Below are 21,169 nucleotides of genomic sequence, written 5' to 3'. Positions count from 1 at the left end.
ATTCGGTGACAGGCTTCAGAAAAAACAAAAAGGATCTCATGGTGGTGGTGTTCCATTCAAGGGAGGAAAAGAGGCATTTAGGGCTTCACTTGACTTGCAGAGATGATTGAATTAAGACATGCATTGCCTGCCCTGGAGAACTTAGACTCATTTGCACAGTGGTGTTTTCTCCTCTGTGCTAGGTTGGGCTTGCAGGTACATGCTCATTATTTCTGACTTTCTAATTATAGCTAAGTCATCACAGATTTGGGTGAGCTGCCTAGTTATTAGATAATTATTCTCACTCTGTTGTAGGGCGTATGAAGTTGTAATGAAGCCAGAATGTGCATTGATTATGGGTGTGTCTCGTTTTCAAGGCTTCCATGTTTTTCCTCAGTTTATGTATGTATTGCAGACCTATGGTAAATACAGAGCAGTGCTTTATGCTGTGCGCTGGGATTTGTATTTCAAAAGAAAGCGTGAGGGATTATTTTTTTCTCTTGAAGAGAAGGGTAGCCATGCCTGGTGAGACATGGGAAAAACCAGTATACTTGAAAATGTTCTAATTTGTCATTCTAAGTGTTTCCATAACCGGTAGCAAAATGGATCAGTCTAAAGAATAGCAAATGGAAACTTGGCATGAACTCATTAAAGTCCTCTCCCCTTTAGAATATGTTTGTGTTCTCTGCTCTTAAGTGGAATTTGAGCATGAGAGGGCATATATATTCCATATATAGTAGCGAGGGTGGGTGAGGTTGGGGTGAGGGGATGCAGGGTGCTAGGGATGCTCCAGTGATACTTGACTAGGATCTTGGCTAAATTTTTCCATACCTGCATTCCAGTGGAGGACTTAGTAGGATGGTTTCTGTACAATGTAGCAACTTTTTACTAGACTATAAAGCATATAAGTGTCCCTGGAACAGCATCTATTTTAGCCATGAAGCTTCACTTCTAATGATATGTACTCTGTAACTACAGAATGGCCTAAATTATAGGAGTTTTTGGTGGTTATATTGCAATTCTAGAAGCTGGACAGGAAGGGACCTTATCGAAACATCTAGACTTAATGATGAGACTATATTCATGATTTTTGTTATATTTGAGAACTAACATTATTAGTTATGTTATAGTATTTTCTCTAGATTATATCCTATGCTTGGCTTAGCTTCCTCCTAAGCATAATATCAGGATTTGATGATGTTGCTCCTTGGACTCTGGAGCCAAATTGCCTGGGTTCACATTCTTGCTCCACCTCTGTCTGGTCACAGTGACCTGGAGCAAATTATTCCACCTCTCAGTTTAATAGGGTTTTTATGAAGATTCATGGGGGTGGGGGGAAGAATGTAAAGCAGTTAAAGTAGTACCATGCACACATTAAGTGCACCCAAAAGCTAGCTATTATTGTCCTACGTTTTTGTAACAACCATGAAAATATTTATTTAAAAAATCACTTTATACCAGCTATGATTAGATCGCATTCTACTAATGGGATGTGTATTTTGCTTTGAGAAGCATTGATCTTGTCATCCAGTCGCATACATTTTTTGTGCTTGCTTCTCTACCCTGGACAGAGGCCACCCGGGGATTCCACCCCATGTTAGCCTCCGTGGGGCCCCACAGCTTCCTTTCATCACTTCCAGTTTACCCTTTGACATCACAGGGGCCAACTCTAACCTCTCTTCTCTGGTATAGTCTTTTACATATTTGAAGGGAGCTGTCTCATCTCTTGGAGTCCTCTTTTTCATTCCTAAAGTGTTGGCTTCTTTCTGAAGCGGCCCTGACTTGCTCTGCCTGTCTTCTGCTATCCCTTTACCGGGGAAGAAGCTGAGGGAAAAGAGGTTTGTCCTAGGACACCTGGCACACATTTCGCTGGTACTAATTAGTGTTCGTAAATTTTGTGAGCACCTGGAGCCTGGAAGCCTCCAGTGTCTTTTCAGATGCCAGAGTTGCAGGTAAAATGTGGAAGGAGCCCATATTTCCATTCAGAGCAGGGACATGAATTTAACGAAATCTTGGAAAACTGTACCTATGGTGCCTCTGTGAAGGGAAGGGCAGATCAACTTACTTTCTTTACTGTGTACCCTTTTATCTTTCAAGTGTTACAGAGTACAGTGTGTTACCTACTAAAACACATTGCATGCACATACAAAAGAGCAGAATCATAGACTACTGGCACCAGAAGGTATCTTTAAAAAATGACATAAATGAGTTTTGTAAATGCTTACCTCCTGGCTAAGGTAACAGAGGTGATATGGGCAGCCCTTTGAAAGGAGAAAACAAATAACAAAGGCTCACCTCTGGCAGGTACCCTCCTTCCACCACTCGCATATCCCATTGATTCTCATGGATTCTTGCTTTTTCTTTAAGACTCAGTTCAGGTATTATTTGCCCCTGGAAAGCGTTCCTTAACCACTCAGCCTCTCCACTGGGCTGGGCCCAAGGTCTCCCTTCCTGTTCCCTGAGCATCTTGAAGAAGTGGTACATGATTTTCAAGGACCACGTGTTTCTGGAGGACTATGAAATCCACAGTGGAATGAACCTGGAGCTTTATTACCACTAGAGCAGAATTCCTTTCCCCTGTCCTGCCCTGCCTTGCCCTCTTCTCTCCTCTTCTCCCCTCCTGTCCTCTCCTCTCCCTTCTTCTCCACCCTCTCCCCCACACTGATATGGATGCTTGTTTTTAAAAACTCATGTTAATAAAATCTTGAAGTTGAAAAAAAATGAGTGATTCCAGACTCATGAATCACAGCCTGTCATAATCACCTCTACCCTTCAAACTCTGTAACCCTGACTCTGAGGGAAGGGCTGTCTCATTAGTATTTATATTCCCAAAATCTACCTAATACCTACAATATTCCCTCTATGATGCCTGGCATGGAGAATGCATTGGATACACATTTATGAATGTGCACGCTCTGTGAGGTAGAGTTCAGGGCTGTTGCGTGAGGTGTTGTGAAGGCTTCATGGGGGGCAGCTGGTGCGTGAGCCATACTGAAGTCTCACTGGACATTTGCCAAGCTGAGAGGGGAGGGGCAGCCCTCCAGGCAAAGGGAACAGCAAGTTCAAGGGCACAGAGGCATGGTAGATATTACCTGTTTAGAACAACCACCAACTCTAAAAATATATCTTAACCCGAACATATCTTTTAGAGCAAAACATACCTAACGTTTTACTCTGAGTTTATTCTTGAGTTCATTTATTTGAGATTATGTTTTGAATCATTTGCTATGGTTGGATGAGAAGTTCACAGGGTTGGTCATATTCTCCTTCCCGACCAACCTCTTTCCCTCCTTCTCACCTTCCTTTTTTCCTTCTCTCCTTGTTTCTGTAAGAACCTACTCTGTAAAAGACATATTCCAGACATTTGAGGGACACTCTTGAGGAGCTCATGGTCCAGAAATGAACCTGATGTGCAGGACTGCAATAGAGAGTGCTGCAAGCCACAGGAGAACACTTGCTGGGTCCTAGGAGGATTCACAGGGAGGAGAACGTCAATGCAGAGAAAGGAGAGATGGCTTCATGGTGAGGCTCACACTTATGCTGAATTTGGGTGAGTGTGTGCTTGTGCTGATGGTTGTGAAAGAGGTGGGTGCAGGTGGTGGGCATTCCCAGGAGAGAAAACAGCGTAAGCAAATGTCTCAAGGCAGGACAGCCTGGAATGTTCCAAGGAACCAAAAGCATTCCATATGGCTGGAGAGGAGAATGAATAGCAGCAAGTAACCTTGGAGGGTGAATTTGTGGGTGGTTAGGGAGGTTCCCGAATGCCAGGTGACAAGTTTGCACTCTCTTCTTCAGGCTGTGGGGGGGCCACTGCAGACATTTAGCATTCCTTTGATATATCGGAGCTGTAGTCAGAGTCACGTATCCTAACTAGACAAAAAATCCCCCCAAAAACAAAAACAGAACCTACTTTGGAAAACTGCTGAGTAAGTGAGCTGGCAAGAGGTATTTATGTAGGGAGAAAGAACAGACAGAAGCAGGAAGTTATTCCTGGCCACATGATGCTTCCAGAAGGTCTTTCAGGATTCTTTCCACACCCAGTTTAATGTAGAGAGTGGCATAGGGCAGATAAAAGGGGGAGGACCAAAACAACAGTAAGAATGGTAATCGTTTCCCATGATCTAAAGGCAGAGCCATTGTCAACTGATCTGATCTATGGTGAAAAGAGTCTTACTGCTGCCACGTGTAGGCTGAATCATTATATACATTTCTGTTAGCTTTGGTATGCCTTAATTTTTCTGTGGTTTTGATAACAAGTAATTCTGAAGCTCTTTCTGAAATATAGGACTAGAAGTATCTCATGAAGCACAGGGCTTCCCGAGACACTGAGTCCCCTGGAGGAGCTCGGATTTCAGATGCATCAGAGAGAGACTGCATGAGTATCATGATACCCTCCAAATGGTTTTTAAAGCTATACAGCTGGCCAAATGAGAAGACAGGTTAAACAGGCTTTCCATATGAATAGAACATGATTATAATTATTTATATCCTTGAGTTGTGAGGCTTAGTTTCTGCCATGTGCAGATTTGCAAATTTTTATGACTCAAAGAAATATATCGTAGAACTAGGATTCTAGAAACACATCATTTTGCCTTTGTTAAAGACTTGAGATTTTGCATGTACAGCAACTAAGTCACACTTTATTTTTTCAGAGATGGGCAGAAGGCACATAGAGTAAGATGTTGTTGAGAACATTTAGGATTGTATCATTTCCTTTTGGGGGGCCACTCCTTACTGTTAAACTTTTGTCCTCATTATTGTCCTTACTGTGGGCTGAATTATATCTCCCAATTCATATAGCGAATCCCCAACCTCCCAGGGGATGGTGTTTGGAGATGGAGCCTTGGGGGGTAATTAGGTTTAGTTGAGGTCAGGAGGATGGGGCCCTCATGATGGTATTAGTGCCCTTATAACAAGAGGCAGCAGAGAGCTTACTCTTTTTTATGCACCACATGAGGACATAGCGAGATGGAGGTCATCTGCAAGTCAGAATGAGAGTTCTTGCCAAAAACCAGATCGTCTGGCACCTTGGGCTTGGACTTCCAGCGTCCAGAATTGTGAGAAAATATACTTTTGGTGTTTAAGCTGCCCCATCTGTGGGTGTTTTGTTATGGCAGGCTTAGCTGACTAATATGGCTACCTCAAGTAAGACTTACAAAGGTACAGGGAAGGTTAGAAATCACGTGTTTATTACATAAGAAATGCTGTACTATTTCTTTTTGAGGCTGTATTGATGCATTTTTAGCATTATGAATGTGATATAGACAGACTGAGGGTGAATACTGGGGTCTGTTTGTGTGACAAATTCTAGTAAAAGGGAGAACATACTTTGCTTTAGAATCAAAAAATAACCTTGGAACCTGGGGTACTGTATGCTTTAGGTATGGAAACTCCCAGCCATTGGGTGATTTAACTAGCTTAACTTTTACTTAACTAGTGTAGCTAGCATAATGTTTTTTTTTCTTTTTTTTTTTATTGGTGTTCAATTTACCAACATACAGAATAACCCCCAGTGCCCGTCACCAAATCACTCCCACCCTCCGCCCTCCTCCCCTTCTACCACCCCTAGTTCGTTTCCCAGAGTTAGCAGTCTTTACGTTATGTCTCCCTTTCTGATATTTCCCACACATTTCTTCTCCCTTCCCTTATATTCCCTTTCACTATTATTTATATTCCCCACATGAATGAGAACATATAATGTTTGTCCTTCTCCGACTGACTTACTTCACTCAGCGTAATACCCTCCAGTTCCATCCATGTTGAAGCAAATGGTGGGTATTTGTCATTTCTAATAGCTGAGTAATATTCCATTGTATACATAAACCACATCTTCTTTATCCACTCATCTTTCAATGGACACCGAGGCTCCTTCCACAGTTTGGCTATCGTGGCCATTGCTGCTAGAAACATCGGGGTGCAGGTGTCCCGGCGTTCCATTGCATCTGTATCTTTGGGGTAAATCCCCAACAGTGCAATTGCTGGGTCGTAGGGCAGATCTATTTTTAACTCTTTGAGGAACCTCCACACAGTTTTCCAGAGTGGCTGCACCAGTTCACATTCCCACCAACAGTGTAAGAGGGTTCCCTTTTCTCCACATCCTCTCCAACATTTGTGGTTTCCTGCCTTGTTAATTTTCCCCATTCTCACTGGTGTGAGGTGGTATCTCATTGTGGTTTTGATTTGTATTTCCCTGATGGCAAGTGATACAGAGCATTTTCTCATGTGCGTGTTGGCCATGTCTGTCTTCCTCTCTGAGATTTCTGTTCATGTCTTTTGCCCATTTCATGATTGGATTGTTTGTTTCTTTGGTGTTGAGTTTAATAAGTTCTTTATAGATCTTGGAAACTAGCCCTTTATCTGATACGTCATTTGCAAATATCTTCTCCCATTCTGTAGGTTGTCCTTGAGTTTTGTTGACTGTATCCTTTGCTGTGCAAAAGCTTCTTATCTTGATGAAGTCCCAATAGTTCATTTTTGCTTTTGTTTCTTTTGCCTTCGTGGATGTATCTTGCAAGAAGTTACTGTGGCTGAGTTCAAAAAGGGTGTTGCCTGTGTTCTTCTCTAGGAGTTTGATGGAATCTTGTCTCACATTTAGATCTTTCATCCATTTTGAGTTTATCTTTGTGTATGGTGCAAGAGAGTGGTCTAGTTTCATTCTTCTGCATGTGGATGTCCAATTTTCCCAGCACCATTTATTGAAGAGACTGTCTTTCTTCCAATGGATAGTCTTTCCTCCTTTATCGAATATTAGTTGACCATAAAGTTTAGGGTCCACTTCTGGGTTCTCTCTTCTGTTCCATTGATCTATGTGTCTGTTTTTGTGCCAGTACTACACTGTCTTGATGACCACAGCTTTGTAGTACAACCTGAAATCTGGCATTGCGATGCCCCCAGCTATGGTTTTCTTTTTTAAAATTCCCCTGGCTATTCGGGGTCTTTTCTGATTCCACACAAATCTTAAAATAATTTGTTCCAACTCTCTGAAGAAAGTCCATGGTATTTTGATAGGGATTGCATTAAACATGTAAATTGCCCTGGGTAACATTGACATTTTCACAATATTAATTCTGCCAATCCATGAGCATGGAATAGTTTTCCATCTCTTTGTGTCTTCCTCAATTTCTTTCAGAAGTGTTCTATAGTTTTGAGGGTATAGATCCTTTACCTCTTTGGTTAGGTTTATTCCTAGGTATCTTATGCTTTTGGGTGTAATTGTAAATGGGATTGACTCCTTAATTTCTCTTTCTTCAGTCTCATTGTTAGTGTATAGAAATGCCACTGATTTGAGGGCATTGATTTTGTATCCTGCCACGCTACGGAATTGCTGTATGAGTTCTAGCAATCTTGGGGTGGAGGCTTTTGGGTTTTCTGTGTAGAGTATCATGTCATCGGCGAAGAGGGAGAGTTTGACTTCTTCTTTGCCAGTTTGAATGCCTTTAATGTCTTTTTGTTGTCTGATTGCTGAGGCTAGGACTTCCAGTACTATGTTGAATAACAGTGGTGAGAGTTGACAGCCCTGTCTTGTTCCTGATCTTAGGGGAAAGGCTCCCAGTGCTTCTCCATTGAGAATGATATTTGCTGTGGGCTTTTCGTAGATGGCTTTTAAAATGTGGAGGAATGTTCCCTCTATCCTTACACTCTGAAGAGTTTTGATCAGAAATGGATGCTGTATTTTGTTAAATGCTTTCTCTGCATCTAATGAGAGGATCATATGGTTCTTGGTTTTTCTCTTGCTTATATGACGAATCACATTGATTGTTTTACGGGTGTTGAACCAGCCTTGTGTCCCGGGGATAAATCCTACTTGGTCATGGTGAATAATTTTCTTAATTTACTGTTGGATCCTATTGGCAGTATCTTGTGGAGAATTTTTGCATCCATGTTCATCAGGGATATTGGTCTGTGATTCTCCTTTTTGGTGGGGTCTTTGTCTGGTTTTGGAATTAAGGTGATGCTGGCCTCATAGAACGAATTTGGAAGTACTCCATCTCTTTCTATCTTTCCAAACAGCTTTAGGAGAATAGGTATGGTTTCTTCTTTAAACGTTTGATAGAATTCCCCTGGGAAGCCATCTGGCCCTCGACTCTTGTGTCTTGGGAGGTTTTTGATGACTGCTTCAATTTCCTCCCTGGTTATTGACCTGTTAAGGTTTTCTATTTCTTCCTGTTCCAGTTTTGGTAGTTTGTGGCTTTCCAGGAATGCGTCCATTTCTTCTAGATTGCCTAATTTATTGGTGTATGGCTGTTCATAATATGTTTTTAAAATCGTTTGTATTTCCTTGGTATTGGTAGTGATCTCTCCTTTCTCATTCATGATTTTATTAATTTGAGTCTTCTCTCTCTTCTTTTTAATAAGGCTGGCTAATGGTTTATCTATCTTATTAATTCTTTCAAAGAACCAACTCCTGGTTCTGTTGATCTGTTCCACAGTTCTTCTGGTCTCGATTTCGTTGAGTTCTGCTCGAATCTTTATTAACTCTTTTCTTCTGCTGGGTGTAGGATCTATTTGCTGTTTTTTCTCTAGCTCCTTTATGTGTAAGGTTAGCTTTTGTATTTGAGTTCTTTCCAGTTTTTGAATGGATGCTTGTATTGCGATGTATTCCCCCCTCAGGACTGCTTTTGCTGCATCCCAAGGATTTTGAACGGTTGTATCTTCATTCTCATTAGTTTCCATGAATCTTTTTAATTCTTCCTTAATTTCCTGGTTGACCCTTTCATCTTTTAGCAGGATGGTCCTTAACCTCCACGTGTTTGAGGTCCTTCCAAACTTCTTGTTGTGATTTAGTTCTAATTTCAAGGCATTATGGTCTGAGAATATGCAGGGGACGATCCCAATCTTTTGGTATCGGTTCAGACCCGATTTGTGACTCAGTATGTGGTCTATTCTGGAGAAAGTTCCATGTGCACTTGAGAAGAATGTGTATTCAGTTGAGTTTGGATGTAAAGTTCTGTAGATATCTGTGAAATCCATCTGGTCCAGTGTATCATTTAAAGCTCTCGTTTCTTTGGAGATGTTGTGCTTAGAAGACCTATCGAGGGTAGAAAGCGCTAGATTGAAGTCACCAAGTATAAGTGTATTATTATCTAAGTATTTCTTCACTTTGGTTAATAATTGATTTATATATTTGGCAGCTCCCACATTCGGGGCATATATATTGAGGATTGTTAAGTCCTCTTGTTGGATAGATCCTTTAAGTATGATATAGTGTCCCTCTTCATCTCTCACTACAGTCTTCGGGGTAAATTTTAGTTTATCTGATATAAGGATGGCTACCCCTGCTTTCTTTTGAGGACCACTCGAATGGTAAATGGTTCTTCAACCTTTTATTTTCAGGCTGTAGGTGTCCTTCTGTCTAAAATGAGTCTCTTGTAGACAGCAAATAGATGGGTCCTGCTTTTTTATCCAGTCTGAAACCCTGCGCCTTTTGATGGGGTCATTAAGCCCGTTCACATTCAGAGTTACTATTGAGAGATATGAGTTTAGTGTCATCATGATATCTATTCAGTCCTTGTTTTTGTGGACTGTTCCACTGAACTTCTTCTTAAAGGGGAATTTTAAGAGTCCCCCTTAAAATTTCTTGCAGAGCTGGTTTGGCGGTCACATATTCTTTCAGTTGCTGCCTGTCTTGGAAGCTCTTTATCTCTCCTTCCATTTTGAATGAGAGCCTTGCTGGATAAAGTATCCTTGGTTGCATGTTCTTTTCATTTAGGACCCTGAATATATCCCTGCCAGCTCTTTCTGGCCTGCCAGGTCTCTGTGGAGAGGTCTGCTGTTACCCTAATACTCCTCCCCATAAAAGTCAGGGATTTCTTGTCTCATGCTGCTTTAAGGATCTTCTCTTTATCTTTGGAATTTGCAAGCTTCACTATTAAATGTCCAGGTGTTGAACGGTTTTTATTGATTTTACGGGGGGGATCTCTCTATTTCCTGGATCTGAATGCCTGTTTCCCTTCCCAGATTAGGAAAGTTTTCAGCTAGAATTTGTTCAAATACATATTCTGGCCCTCTGTCCCTTTCGGCGCCCTTGGGAACACCAATTAAACGTAGGTTTTTCTTCCTCAGGCTGTTGTTTATTTCCCTTAATCTATCTTCATGGTCTTTTAATTGTTTGTCTCTTTTTTCCTCAGTTTCCCTCTTTGCTATCTACTTGTCTTCTATGTCACTCACTCGTTCTTCCACCTCTTTAACCCTCGTCCTTAGGACTTCTAGTTTGGATTGGATCTCATTCAATTGATTTTTAATTTCTGCTTGATTAGCTCTAAATTCTGCAGTCATGAAGTCTCTTGAGTCCTTTATGCTTTTTTCTAGAGCCACCAGTAGCTGTATAATAGTGCTTCTGAATTGGCTTTCTGACATTGAATTGTAATCCAGATTTTGTAACTCTGTGGGAGAGAGGACTGTTTCTGATTCTTTCTTTTGAGGTGAGGTTTTCCTTCTAGTCATTTTGCTCAGTGCAGAGTGGCCAAAAGCAAGTTGTATTGGGAAAAGGAGAAAAAGAGAGGAGAGAAAGAAGGAAAGAAAAGAGAAAGAGGAAAAAAAAGGAAGAAAAAACGAAAAAAAAAAAAAAAGAAAAAGAGAAAGAAAAAGAAAGAAAGGAAAAAAAAGGGGGTGGGGGAAGGAAACAAATCAAAAAGCAAAACAAAACAAAACAACAACAACAACAAAAAAAAAGAAAGAAAAAGAACCACGGGGGAGTATCTTCTGATTCTGTGTACTTTAAGTCCCTTGGCTTCCCCTGGAACTTGTCAGTCTAGCTGGTCTTCTGCGGGAGGGGCCTGTTGTGCCGATTTTCAGGTGTTAGCAGTTGGGGGAGCTGCTCTGCCCCTGCCTGGTGCAGGGCTCAGTGGGGGTTGTTTACCCCGTGAGGCCCCAGGAGCAACAGCCCTAGTGGCGGGGCCAGCTCTGGAGCCCTGGATTCAGCCCCCGCAGGAACTCCGGAGCTCTCGGTCTGCAGGGCCTGGAGGCTCCGGGGCGGGGCCGCTGATCTGCTCAGCTCGGGGCAGGAGCGTCCTCGCTGTCCTGGCCTCTGCCTGTCCGGGGAGGCTGGATCCTGCGCTGTGTCCCGGCGCCCTGTGCTCCGGGGCCTGCGCTGTTGGATTCGCGCTCCTGCCCCGCAGCCCCCTCCGCGGAGCCGCCGCCCGAGGCCCCCCCAGCTGCTCCCGCCCCGCAGCCCCCTCCGCGGAGCCTCTTCCTCCGCCCGAGCCCCCCGAGCTGCTCCGGGTCCCGCCGTGCGCGCTGCAGCCCTTAGGGAGCTCGGCGCACTCTCCTGGGCGCGCAGTTGCTCTGTTACTGTCCCCGGGAGCTCGAGGGCATCCCCGCCCTCCTGGGTCCTGCTCCACCTCCCTGCGAGCCCCTTTCCGCCCGGGAAGGTCGGTGCAGCTCCTGCGTCTCCGGGACGGGGCTCTCCTGTCCTGGGGACACTCGCCCCGGCCTCAGCCCGGCTCCTCGCAGGCCCCTCCCCCTTGGAGGCCTTTTGTGTCTTTATTTCTTTTTTCCCGTCTTCCTACCTTGATAGAAGCGCGAACTCTTCTCACTGTTGCATTCCAGGTGTTCTCTCTTTAATTCTCAGGCCGAATTCATAGATTTTCAGGATAATTTGAAGGTTTTCTTGGTAATTTGGTGGAGACAGGTGATTTGGGGACCCTACTCTTCCACCGTCTTGCCCCTCCCCCTAGCATAATGTTTAAATACAAAAGTTCTTGCATGTACCATGAGGTTAACAAATTAGTTATTTTATGAAAATGATCAGTTTTGGAGGTCCTATAGCAATAAAAGAAGTGCTTAAGATAAAACAATTTGAAACAGAGAAAAGGTCAAGAGAGGTGTGAAAGCATTTCAAAGAGCTAGAAATCCACCTGTCAGTTTTAGCTCTCCTAAAAATCATCCATCCTCAGTGTCTGAAAACCAGTCTCATGTGTGCCAAGTTCTGTGTAGCAAAACAAAGGGGAAAGGAGGAAGCAGCTCATATCTGTATGTGGAGGTGATCCTAGCTATGTTCTTGTTCCTCTCAGATCTGAAATATGGTGGGAGTCCCTAGGAGGTGGTTTCAGGGGTCTTTGATGCTACAGACCTATTGGAAGAGAACATAGCATTAACCTTCACTGTCCTAGACTGATTTAGTACTAGGCAATATTTCATGGGTTTTATTTGACTTTTATTTTTTAATTTGTGCAGTAATGAGCTGTCCTTCTGTTGGAATTTTAGGGTATAGAAAGGTATTTTGAGGAATTCTATAATCAAAAGTAAAATATTTATAGGTATCTTAAATTTGAAGCCATACACTTCCCCAGTATTAATTTGAGCAGTTAGAGAGTTACCTTCATTTTTTAGATTAAATAATATTAATAGCTAGGATATAACTCCCAGGAATATTTAAAGCCATAGGCAGATTTAGATTTAGTAACTTACTGAAAACTGGTTTCCTTAAAAAATTTGATGTGCTTTCCAGGAAGGTAAGTGTTAAGTTCTTGAGAAATCAAATCAAAACAGCTGAGTTGTTCCCTGTGTGTATATCTCTGCACCAGGCCTTCTAGAAGCTACAGAGAAGTGTCAGCTTCTATGAATTCAAATTCTGACAGTGCTGTGTGAGACCATTTTCTCAGCCTTCACTGAATTTTAAACTATTTGAGATCCAGGACAAAAAAAAATGTGAAAAGGAGATGACAAAAGAAAATGTAATTAACATTTTATCAGCAGTGTCTCAGTGTAGTGTGATTGATTATTAGAGTAATTTTATAGGTAATGAATGATACAGGATGTGAGGCAGAGGTGGTCAGAGAAGAGTTGGGATTTTTATTAAATGTTAAAGGAACTGGTTAGATTCTGGCAAGCAGTGATGAAGTGGGAGGCATTCTAGGAGAATGGATTCAAAGTTTTGTGGGGAAGGGGGCCGAGGGGTGACACTCTAAGATGTGTTTGAGGCAGGAGCTGTTGTATAATTTGTAGGATTTGGGACAAAATGAAAATTTGGGGTGTCCTGTTAAAAAATTATTAAGAATTTCCAGGCTGTGACAGCGGAGCATGGAGCCAAACATGGAGCTCTGGAATAGGATGCTTGTCTGTGAAGCTGGCCCTGGTTTGAGGGATGGTGAATAAGCTAGATTAATTAGGTCCTAATGACTTCTAAAGATGAGTATTAAAAAATGTTACCAAAAGCTCTATCAGAACTTAAAACTTTTGTCTCAGCTTTACCATCCCATGGTGTGAAATATTTATCATGGGGTGCTGCTTAGAGCCAGAATCCTGCTCTTCACCCAGTGACTTCTCCTGTCCTGAACACAGCACTGAAGATATTTTTTTGGACACAAAGATGAAAAGCTTAGTTACGTGACCAACCCCTTCATCTCCATTGATTGCAAACATCATCTCTTCAAAGAAAATGAATGATCAAGTTTAGAAAGAACCAGCTTATTGCTGTGCTAGCTAGGGGCTTGGCAGTCATTAGTGAGTTAGTTAACAGTTGTACCAGAACTTCTTTCTTAGGTTTAAATGCTCCAAAGCAATTTATCACTTCAAATAAAAAAGCAAAATAGAAATCACTCTGGAGGCAATATATTTTTATTTTTGACATACTTAAAAAACAAACTGTATAGTCTATTGACTGGAAATTCTGGGCACTTGAGTCTGACTTCACATGAGCTGTGATGTATCATCTTTGGTTAAATGTCTCATCTATCAGTGATCACTTCCCTGTGCAGTAATGATGAGTTAGAATATTTGCCTAATATCTGGGTGGTTAAGGAGAATACTAGAATAATGCAGACTTGATGAAGTTGTAAGCTTTTTATTTAGCAAAGAATTCAAATTCTCTTTATTCCTATCTTTCCTTTAGTCCCTACTACAACCACCGTGGCCCAGCAAAGGCGGTGTCTCAGTTTTACTTCTTCAGGCAATAAACACATTTCTTCTTGGCATTTTTTTTTTCTTGGCATTGTTTTTATTTTGAGATCAATGTACATTTACATGCAGCCATAAGAAATAACAGACATATGGTATATTATCCTTTACCTAATCTTCCTCAATAATAATGTCTTGCAAAACTGGTGTACAGTGTCACAAATAGGGTATCAGCATTGATTCAATCCACTGATCTTGTTCAGAGGTCTCCAATTTTGCTTGTATTTATTTGTGTCTGTGTGTTTAATTCTGTCTGATTTTATCAGATGTATAGGTTCACGTATCACTGTTGTAGTCAAGATTCTGAAGTTCATCATCATGAGGATCCCTCTTGTTATAACCACCACACTCACTGGAACCCCCCCCCCCCCCCATCATCCTTAACCCCTGGTAGCCTCTCATTGGTTCTTCATTTCCATAATTTTGTTATTTCAAGACAAAATAGTTCTAGTCATACAATATGTAACCTTTTAGGATTGTATTTTTTTCACTCAGCTTAATTCCCTGATTGTTAATCCAAATTGTTGTGTGCATTATTAATCTGTTCCTTGTACCACAGAGCAGTATTCCATGGTATGGATATACCGCAGTTATTTAAAAGTTATCTAGGGCATTTCCATTTTCAGGCTAGATTGCCAGGCTGCTGTATCAAAGTACCACAGACTGAATGGCTTAACTAACAGAAACGTGTTTTCTTACAATTCTGGCAGTTAGAAGTCTGAGATCAAGGTGTTAGTGGGGTGGTTTCTTCTGAGGTCTCTCTCCATGGCTCATAGATGGTCATTTGCCCTTTGTGTCATCATGTGGTCTTCCCTGTGTGTGCCTGTGTCCAAATTTCTCTTCTTTAAAAACATCAGTCATATTAGGAGTCCACCCCAATGACTTTAATGAATCTTAATTAGTTCTCTACAGTTACTGTCTCTAAATACAGTCACATACTAAGATACTAGAAGTTACAACCTCAACATACAAGTTTGGAGGTAGGCAGAACTCAGTTCAGCCCATAATAGTCATGTATGGTTTTTCTGTGAATGTCAGTTTTTATTTTGCTGAGAAAATGGCCAAGAGTACAATTGCTGGGTCCTATGGTAATTGTATGTTTAGTTTTGTTGTTGTCGATGCTGTTTTAAACTGCCAAGCAGTGAGACAGAGTGGCTAAAATGAGCAATGTTTCTCTGCATCCTCAGCACCATTTGATATTGTCACTAACTTTTAGTCATTCTGATAAATCCGTAGTGACATCTCATTGCAGTTTTAACTTGCATTTCTCTTTTGGTGAATGATGTTGAACTTCTTTTCATGTGCTTATTTGCCATCTGTATCCTCTGGAGAAAAGTCTGTTCATGTCTCCAATTCAAGATTGAGATTGTTTTCTTGCTCTTGGCTTTTGAGAGTTCTTTATATATATTCTAGATATGAATTCCTTTTCAAATGTGTGGTTTGCAGGTCATAGATGTGTAGCTTGTCTTTTCATCCTTTTAACAAGGGCTTTCCCAGAGCAGATACTTAAATTTTGATGAAGTTCAATTTATCAGTTTTTTTTCTTTTATGTGATTGTGCTTTTGGTTCAAGCCTAAGAGCTCTGCCTCGCCTTAGATCCCAAAGATTTTCTTCTATATTTTTAAAATTAAACTTTTACGGTTTTATTTTTTACAAAACAAAACAATATGGTCTGTGGTCCATATTGACTTAATCTTCGGTATAAGATGTGAGATTTAGGTTGAGGTTAAATCTGCCTATGGATGCCTATGGATGTCCAAGTGTTCCAGTACCATTTGTTGAAAAGGCTGTTCTTCCTCCATCAGATTGCTTTTACACCACTGTCAAGTATCTGTTGGACATATTTTCACGTCTGTTTCTGGGTTCTCAAGTCTGTTCCATTGCTCAATGTGTGTCTTCTTCTGCTAGTATGAAACCGTCTTGATTACTATAAGTCTTGATAATGGGTAGCATGACTCCTTCTATTATATTCTTGTTTTCCCCCCAAGAATGTTTTAACTATAATAGAGTCTCTGCCTTTTTGTATAAATTTTAGAGTAAGCTTTTTTATGTCTACAAAAAAATAAAACCCTCACAGAGACTTTTTTTTAAGATTTTATTTATTTATTAATGAAAGATACAGAGAAAGAGAGAGAGAGAGAGAGAGAGAGAAGCAGAGACACAGACAGAGGCAAAAGCAGGCTCCATACAGGGAGGCTGACATGGGACTCGATCCCGGGTCTCCCGGATCACGCCCTGGGCTGAAGGTGGCACTAAACCTCTGAGCCACCTGGGCTGCCCCCTCACAGATTTTGATAGTAATTGTGTCATATTAATTTGGGGGAAATTGACATCTTTACTATGTTGACTCTTCCAATCCATGAAAATAATGTCTCTCCATTTGCTTAGATCTTCTTTGATTTCGTTCATCAGCATTTATAGTTTTCAGCAAAAGATCCCATATATATTTTTTAAGTGCATACCTAAGTATTTCATTTATTCTGAAAAGATTATAAGTGGTATTGTATTTTTAAATTTTGGTTACTGCATGCTTTTTGTTAGTATAAAATTGATATTTATGTGTTGGTATAAAATTGATATTTATAAATTATAAATTGATATTTATGTGTAGATATAAAATTGATATTTATGTGTTGATCTTACACTTGCAATTTTGCTGAATTCATTTATTATTTCCAAGAGATTTTTTAAGTAGTTTCCTTGGGAATTTCTACATGGCATATCATGTCATATGCAAGTTTGGATAGTTTTAATTCTTCCTTTTTGATCCAAATTTATTTCCTTTTCCTGCAATACTGTGCCGGCTAGAACTTCAAGTATTGTGCAGAATAAAAGTTCTGAGAGTAGATCTTAGGATAAAAGCATCTAGACTTTCACTGTTAAGCATGTTATTTGCTGTAGGATTTTTATACATACTTATTATCAAATTGAGGAGTTTACCCCTTTACTCCTAACTTGTTGAGAATTTTTGTCATGAATGGGTATTGGACTTTGTCAAATGCCTCCCCCCCCTTTTTGTTTTACATCATTTGTTATGGTTTTTCTTCTTTAGTCTGTATATAGAAGTGGATTACACTGATTGGTTTTTCACATGTGGATCAGCTTTGCATACTTGGAATAAATCCAGCTTTGTCATGGTATGAATTCTTTAATACACTGTTGGACTAAATTTACCAGTATTTTGTTGAAGATTCTTATATTTATGAGAGCTATTGGTCTGTAGTTCTTGTGTTTGTTTTGTTTTTGTTTTTCCTTTTTTTTCTTTCTTTTTTTTCTTTTTGGTACTGTCTTTGTCTGGTTTTGGTATCAGGGTAAGACTGGTTTCTTATTTTTTTTTTAGATTATTTATTTATTTATTCATGAGAGAGACAGAGAGAGTCAGAGACATAGGCAGAGGGAGAAGCAGGCTCCATGCAGGAAGCCCCATGTGGGACTCCATCCTGGGACTCTAGGATCACACCCTGAGCCAAAGGCAGACGCTCAACTGTTGAGCCATCCAGGCATCCCAAGACTGGTTTCTTAAAATGAGCGAGGAAGTGTTCTCTTATTTTCTATTTTCTGAAAGAGATTGTATAAAATTGGTGTTAATTCTTTAAACATTTGATAGAATTCTCTAGTGAAACCATCTGGGCCTGGTGATTCTTTACATTATGAATTAAATTCTTATATAGTTATAGGGCTATTCAGATAATCTCTTTCATATTGGGTGAATTGTGGTGGTTTGTGGATTTTGAAGACTGGGTCCATTTCATCCAAGATTCCTCCTTTTATGATTTCATGACTTCCTTTGTATGAAGAATCTCCTTTAGCTATTCTTTAAGGATAGGTCTTTTAGCAATGAATTGTTTTACTTTTCCTTCATGTGAGAATGTCTGTTTATCTTTCAATCCTGAAGGAGAGTTTTTCTGGGTAAAGAATCTGCTATTGACAGTTCTTTTCTTTCAGTGCTTGAAAACATTGTGCCACTTTCTTGCCTCCACAGTTTCAGATGAATAAAACCGAATTGGCATTTCCCTATAGGTAATCTATTATTTCTCTCTGGCTGCTTTCAAGATTTTTCTTTGTATTTAGTTTGAGAAATTTATGATATGTTTTGGTGAGGATTTCTTTGTGTTTACCCTGTTTGGAATTCATCAGCTTCTTGATTCTGTAGATTCATGTTTTTTTTTTTTTTTTTTTTTTCCAAATGTGAGATGTTGTCAGTCATTATATGTTAAAATATTCTTTCTCCTTTCCTTCTGGGACTCCAAAAGATACGATTGTTGGATCTTTTCTTATTGTCCCACAGGTGCCTGGGGTGCTATTAATTTAGTTTTGTTCAGTTTACTTTCTCTATGTTACAATTGGGTAGATTTTAATGTTCTGTCCTCAAGTTCACTGTTTCTTTCCTGTCATCCCACTTTAGTATTGAGCCCATCCATTGAATTTTTTTATTTCTGTTATTACATTTTTCTATTTTTTTCATTTTTTTAAAGAAAATATGTAATTACTAGCTGAAGCATTTTTATCGTGGCTGCTTTATAATCCATGACGGATAATTCCAACATATTATTTATTTCAATGTTGATGCCAGTCGGTTTTATTTTCTCAAATCAAGTTGTAATTTTCCTGATTCTTGGAATGGTGAGTGATTTTCAATTGTATTTTGGATGTTTTGGCTATTTTGTTAGAATTTTCTGAGTTCTTTTTAAATATTTTATTTTGGAAGGCAGTAATGCTCTTTAGGTTTAGTACACAGATCCTGGCCTACTTTTTGGGGCTCTCTTTAAGTATGCTGAGTGTGTCTAGTGCCTCTCACTGGTCCCTACTGGTGCTGCCTGAGGGAATGGAAGTTGTTTACTCAGATCAGGACATTTTGTACCTCTAGATGTGGTAAGAGTGTCTCTGGTTCATGGGTATAGTGATGCTTCCTCTGCCTGGCTGTTTGTTGTGTTGAGATCCCCTTTATTGGTGCTTCCTAGATGTGCAGTATCTCTCAGTAGGGAAGCGAGTCTTCAGCCCATGGGAACAAAGTAGTTTTACATGCTAGATAAGTTGTGGTGGTAGGATCCCCTGCCTGTGGATATACAGAGTACTTCCCAGGCATGATATTGTTGTGGGAGGATCCCTCTTGCCTATGCTGCTTGGCTCCCCCACTAGGTGGAGAGGGGAATTTTGGCCCTTGGGGGACAAAGATGGTTCCCAGCCACCTTCTGCAGTAGAATCACCCTTGTTGGAAGTACTTCCCCTTCCCGCCATTTTTTAATTTTTCAGTGGAGGTTAGTATTCTTGCCTAACTGGGAGAAGAATGCTTCCCTGGCTATTTACTGTCAGCAGGGATCTCTATCATTCCCCCTTGCCTGGCTCACATGGTGTTGTCAACAGGACTCCCTTGTGATACAGGGGAGAAATGAACCTACATGGGCTGCCCTCTGTTGCTGGGTTGAGAATCAGGAAATACCAGGTCTGGGTTGCCTTCAGCTTTTGGGTGGGCGATCCTAAGGCCTCATACTGCTCTGCTGTTCCTTTAGTTTTAGGGTCCCTAACCATCTACCTTCCTTTGTACACCTTTTAGCAGTCTGCTTTGAGTAACCCTTGCTTTATTTCTGGGTTCACTACCAGTAACATATTGCAAAGCAGAACAGCTTGGAAAAGAGGATGGAAGGGAAGCGGAGGAGGGAGGGAAGATAAAGAAAGGGAATTAAGCTGATCAAATGGAATTTTTTCCTCTTTTTTTTTTAATTCTTGGGAATTATGAAGTCCAAGCTATTGCAAGCATAGCTCATATTTAGTGGGGAAGGGCAAGGAGAAGTGAGTCTATGCCATCTTGTTTAGACTTATATATTTTCTGTTTAACTTTCACTTCCTTTCTATTTTGTTTTTCCCTCTTTTTGCTTGAAAAGCTTTGAGAGTAATCCTGCAGTCAAGCAATATCCTCTTGTTCTTGGGTACAAATGTATGGAGGCCTGCTGTATCTGACCAAGGTGACAACTCCAATAGACTGAATATATTTTGCTGATATAGACTTATTTCTTTCTAAAAATATTAAAACAAAAGTTTAAGTACATGTGCATTGGGAGTAAAAGAGAGGGAGGTCTGCTGTGTAGGGATGATGGGATAAGTTGGCACTGCCTTTTCCTCTCTGGCACCATGCTTGTGGCCAGTGCTTGTCCTGGCTGAATGGGATGTTGTGGCCATCTGGTCCCCCAGTTTCAATCACTTGAAGTAGTGCCCAGTAGCTCTCTGTCAGGGGACTATCTTTAGATTATTTCAAGGTAATTCTTGTACTTTGGGCACTGAAAAGGAATGGAAAAGTATAGAAATCACTTTAAGATTAGTGGGAATTAGTATAGGAGCAGATGAGATCTCTTCCTGATCGCCTTTTTTTCCTGTAAAAAAGGGCACATATATTGCCTTTTGCTTTGAGAGATAAACCAGAATCAAATTTGTCTTGTTAGGCAAGATGTGCCCCATCAGTAAGAGTGATTTCATTATATATTTTATTGCAAAGGAAAAGATTTCATTTCTGCTCCTTATCTTAGGTCCTCTTTCTAATGTTGAGATGAGAAGGAGATGAGAGATGCCTTGGTTGCCTTTGGGTCATAGCAGGATTTGGTCAAACAAGGTAAGTTTGGATCAGTTTTGCTTTTTACCCAGAATCAGAATGTTGTGCTTAATTATTTTGACACAAGAAGCTGTTGCCCATCCCTAACTTTGCAAAAGTCAATGGGATTGAAGTTTCCTTAAGAAGAGAAATTGAAGTACATTGATTCTGGCTCTACTCATTTAATGATGAAACAGTTAATGAATTCTGAGCTAAGGTCCTGTATTTTCTGTTTTATGTAAGACTAATATTTTCATTGAATAAATGGAAATGAATTTCATGCTAATGTACATGAATATATACAATCATTTAAAATATTTTAAGAACTAACATTTGTCCTTCAGGAAGAAATACTAGTTGTAGGCCACTTTTAAGCTATTTAAACATTTATTAAATATTTAGTACTGTATTTTCTAAATCCTAACTGCCATCTGGGCAACTTGGTGGGACTCCGTTTCTCTGTGGTGGGTCTTGTTTGTCCCATACTGAGGACCTCTCACACTGGTGAGTGTGGTTGACTCAGATCTGAGTCCATGGCATGGCATTGAATCCTGGTTCCACTGTTTATAAATTTCAGGCCTTGGACAAGGTACATCACCCCCAGTTCCTCAGTTTCTCATGTATATACTGTAGAAATATAGCGATGTTATGAGCATAAATGGAACAATGTATGGAAAGCACTTAGAACAATATCTTGCTAATAGCAAACAT

The 21,169-nt window shown here is 40.3% G+C and overlaps 1 protein-coding gene across 8 annotated transcripts in view; it reads left to right on the top strand.

Annotated features, from left to right (window-relative positions):
- Positions 1-21,169, top strand: part of MTUS2 (microtubule associated scaffold protein 2) — a 589,535-nt gene that overhangs the window by 76,505 nt on the left and 491,861 nt on the right. For 5 of the 8 annotated variants that reach the window (XM_038573370.1, XM_038573373.1, XM_038573374.1 and 2 more), the window contains exon 3: positions 20,397-20,479. The exons of 2 other annotated variants lie outside the window; for them this stretch is intronic. The gene's annotated coding sequence lies outside the window, so the exon portion shown is untranslated. Of the gene's footprint in view, positions 1-3,356; positions 3,502-20,396; positions 20,480-21,169 lie in introns of those variants that run through there. One more of the 8 variants, XM_038573371.1, reaches the window with a different exon arrangement.

The sequence above is a fragment of the Canis lupus genome, chromosome 25, assembly GCF_011100685.1.
Source record: "Canis lupus familiaris isolate Mischka breed German Shepherd chromosome 25, alternate assembly UU_Cfam_GSD_1.0, whole genome shotgun sequence".
Classification (NCBI taxonomy): Eukaryota; Metazoa; Chordata; class Mammalia; order Carnivora; family Canidae; genus Canis; species Canis lupus.
Note: the sequence above shows the minus strand (reverse complement) of the source record. Positions and strands in the feature narration are given on the sequence as shown.